Source organism: Phodopus roborovskii, unplaced genomic scaffold (assembly GCF_943737965.1).
Source record: "Phodopus roborovskii unplaced genomic scaffold, PHOROB, whole genome shotgun sequence".
Taxonomy (NCBI): Eukaryota; Metazoa; Chordata; class Mammalia; order Rodentia; family Cricetidae; genus Phodopus; species Phodopus roborovskii.
This window is the reverse complement of record NW_026125575.1, coordinates 810,001-814,431: the sequence shown is the minus strand read 5'-3', so window position 1 is coordinate 814,431 and position 4,431 is coordinate 810,001.

The following is a 4,431-nucleotide window of genomic DNA, read 5'->3' as shown; positions in this document are numbered from 1 at the left end:
TGTTTACTCAGAATTCAGTATCTATTTTTTGTTTAAAACCATTATGATAATGATTAGTTTGTCCTTATAATTATTGAGTATTATATGAATAATTATTTTATTAATTATATTACTTCATATTTTCTGTCTTTAAAAAAAAAGTCAGGAGCTCAGTAATGCTGTTCACTAGACTTTTAGAGAAGTGGCATATTTTTCCCACTCTAGATGCATGTATATTCATAACACTGAAGAGAAGAAAAGCTGAGAAAAGAATTATCTTTTTAAACTTTTGAGGCTTAGTGAGATGTCTCAGCTTATGGGTAAGAGCTCCTGTCACCAAGCCTGATGACCTGACTTTGATGCCCAGAACCCACATGGTGGGAAGAAGACCACTTCCCACAAGTGTTCTCTGACCTGACTGCGCACCCTGGCACATGTGTCCCCCTCCAATAAGTGAATAAATGTATATAAAAAAATTCTTATTGAAAAACTTTCAAAAACAAATGTAATGCTTGTTCGACTTCATTAATTGTTCAAAGTATAAAACTCTTACCTATAAGTTCTGAATATAAAGTGATAGGTTTTTAAATTCTTTTATTTAGTTCTTGAATTAACAAGTTGTTTTGAGATGCTGATGCAGGCTGTGGATCTTCCCTTAAAAAATACATTTCTCAGCCTTTAATTCCAGGATCCAGGATTCAGAGGCAGGTGGAGGCCAACCTTGTTTACAGAGTGAGTTCCAGGACAGTTAGGGCTACAGAGAGAAATGCTGTGAAAAAAAGAAAAACTACAAACAAACAAACATCAGTGTGTCTCACAGTCTTCTGGTGCCTGTCGTAGAATTCTGCCTGGGGAGTCAGCTATTATATTGGTGTGCTGCACTAAAATGGAACTCATTTCAGAAGCGTTTGTTGGAGCTGAGTCAAGGAAAACATCTTTAATCTCTGATTCAATAGTTTACCTTAACAAAAATTAATGTAGAGAAAGGAGGGTTAAATCTTATCTGACTGTTGAGTTCTGTTTTTAAATGAAGATGATAATCTTCACCAGAGAGAGAAAAATATGGAATGTTGTTCAAGTTCAGAGTAGGACTGAATTTTGGAATTTTGGGCTTCCCTTCTCTCCGGCTAGTTCTGGCTATTCTGGGTTTGCCAAATGCTTTGATTTTGTCTAGGCTAATGTCATAAGACTTCTGAGAATATGTGGGAACATACCAAATTATTTTGGGCTATCACTAGTGGACACCCCAATTTTAAAACAATGTCATTACTTGAGTCAGTATTTAGGAGAGAGAGAGAGGAGAGAGAAGAGAGAGAGAGAGAGAGAGAGAGAGAGAGAGAGAGAGAGAGAGAGAGAGAGAATTGTAGGAAATGGAATCCAGGACCTTGTACATGCAAGCCAAATACTGTACACCATCTATTTGGAAAGCCATTCACAACAATCAAAACCTCAGTAGTGTTTGGACTGAGATTTGGAACTTAGTAGAGTCGTGGGTCATCGTCATTGCCTTCTTCCAAATCTTAGCTATTGCTTTACTCAGTGTTTATGCTTTTACTGAAAAGATACCTCCCCTCCCCAATTTGTCCCTTATCATGGTGGGAGTCTTTGAGCATCTGCTTCCTCAATGCTTCTCTTGTTTTTACAAGATAATTATTGAGATCTTTCCTATTTAAACCAAGGAAGGGAATGGTGTGACTGAGCTGCAGAAAGAACAAAGAAGTTAGGATAAGACCCTGAAAGTAAAGATAGCAGAAATGATTCAGTAGTCTGAGGCAATCTGTGTAGCCATCAGATGTAATCTTCACTGAGCACTTGTGACAAAGGCCTGGAAGCATGAGGCCTTGCTGGATATCATTGTTGGAGGCACTGTATTCCTAACTCTGTTGTAGTATGGATGTATAAGAAAAGTATATCAGAGGGTGGAAGGGCTGGGAAAAAATACCACAGCTCCACACCAAGATGTTAACCAAAGATGAAAAGAAAGCATAGACCTTTGTTTGGGACATTTGTACTTTTACAGCCCAAGGAGAAGGCATACCACAAAAATACCTCTCCATCACAGACACATCCAGGGATGTTGAGTTACCTGGTGAGATTCCAAAATGACTCTAGCTTGTGTCAAGTTGACATAAAACTCTCCACATTATAAGGTTTGAATAATAAGCCAAAGCATGCAGGATCAACATCTACTGAGCTAGACAGATGAGTGAGAACTTTAGGGTTATGAACATACTTTTAATGGCCCCAGCTGAGTCTATGCTATTAATCTTATGTTCCTACTAAGTGCCAGAAACATTTTTAAAATTATTTCTGCATTTCTTAGTGTCACATGCATGGATTTATCAGAATTATCAATCAGACTTTTACTTTTTTCTCTGTTCCTTTGAAGATTTGTCCTTTCCTATGCTTGAGAATCACACTGACCTTACAGAGTTTCCATGCTTTCTGCTCCATGAATTTTGTCTGTCCCGGAAAGCCAGACTTTTCTATTGGACTAATTAACTCTTCATTGGTCTCTGTCTTCTTAGTGCACACAGCTCTAAGAAACTGAATAGTGCTGGGCAAGGTGGCTCATCTCTCAGCTGAGTACATTTAGGATTTCTCATCTGCATATACAGTTAAAGCTGCTTGGCATTGGGTAATCTCTCAGAAGGTTCATCCCTGGAGAAGGCTGAGTTAGTTCTTCATGGAGGGGTGGGCCCTGTGAGCTTACTCCATCTGCATTGGCATGCCAACTGGTGGTGTCATTATATGGGTTTTGTTTAGGTGACTATAGTTTTGAGATTTCATATTCATATAGAAGACACTATTTCACAGCTGATGTCTGGTCTTGTGGCTCTCACAGTCTTCCTTTCTGTCCCGCCTCCCCCGAGCCTTAAGTGTAGGGTTTGCACTGTACAGGCACCAGCCTCGATTAGCAACCTCAATATCTGTTTTTCTCTGCATTTTGACCAGTGGTAGAGTTCTGTAATAATCAGATTAGGACTAGAAAGAACACATATTTCATCACCAAATCTCCAGAAAACCCCAAACAAGAGAAGAATGCAAACTCTGAGTCCCAGAGCCTTAGTTTCATAAATTTCTTTCACTCTTCAGTTTGCTTTTTCCCTTTATTTTTTGGTTGTTTTTGAAGACAGGGTTTCTTTGTATAACCTTGGTTCTCCTGGAACTCACTCAGTAGTCCAGGCTGGTCTTGAACTCACAGAGATCTGCTTGCCTCTGCCTCCTGAGTGCTGGGATTAAAGGTGTATGCCACTCCCCCTCCCCACATTATTTTTGGGATAGGCTCTTTCATTGAAGCTGGACCTCAGTGATTCAGATGGTCAGCCCAGGTTCTTATGCTTGCACCATAAGTACTTTTACAGACTGAGACATCTCCTTGCTATATACTTCTTAGAATGTTTCTTAAAATGACACCAAAACACCTTGTCCTCAGTTATCCTAATCAGTTATGAGTTTATAATAGTTCACAAAGATGTCATGCAAACTATCCATGGAGAAAAGCAATCAACAGTCCTAACCAGTTATAATGTCTATGGACAATAACAATGACCAGTCCCACAAGATCCACCCAATGGTGCAACAGTGTCACTTATATCTTGGGGATAACTAACATCCATTTAATTGGATTTAAGTCTACTGCAATAGTAGGGAATTGATGCCTGGTACTATAAAACTAACCAATGGATGGCAAGGTCATGGTCTCTAAAAAAGAACCTACTTCCTAAACCAGTATAATTCCCAACTTTGTTCTAAATATGTATCCTTATATCCACAGATAATCTCCATTTGGCACAGCAAGGAGCTTCTTTGATGAAGGGTGAGAACTATACTTATCTTAGCACTTGACATGTAGAGGCAGGTGGATCTCTGTGAGTTCAAGGTAGCCTGGTCTACAAATGGAGTTTCAGGACAACAAGGGCTACACAGAGAAACCCTACCTCAGAAAACAAACAAAACCCCCGAAACAAATAAACAAACAAAACAAAGGTAGATAGTCATTGAGGAGAATACCCAGTGTTGACATCTGGACTCTGCATGCATGTCCCTCACCCCCAAACATGTACATACATGCACATATATGCACATGTAGAGAGTTTGCAATGGTTAGAGACACTTCAATTATGGTTGCCATTACAAAGCATCTGCTCTCTACTTACCTTCTGCCCTCATCAGCTAGTAACCTCACAGATCCTTGCAAACTGTCTGGAATCCCAGTTTGGGGCATAGTTGCCTGGTCCAATGAGGATGGTGGCTTTTATTGGGAGATATCTGCCTGTGTGTCCTTCATGATCATTGGAAATAAAACAGGGATGAAAATGAGCAGGGCCACAATGAGAAAGGAAATTATTTCCTATTACTTAGGCTCAGGTATAAGTGGGTACAAGTATTTGCCCAACCAGTGGGGATTACAGATCTAGAGCCTGGAAGGTCCTTGCTCTGGGATCCAAT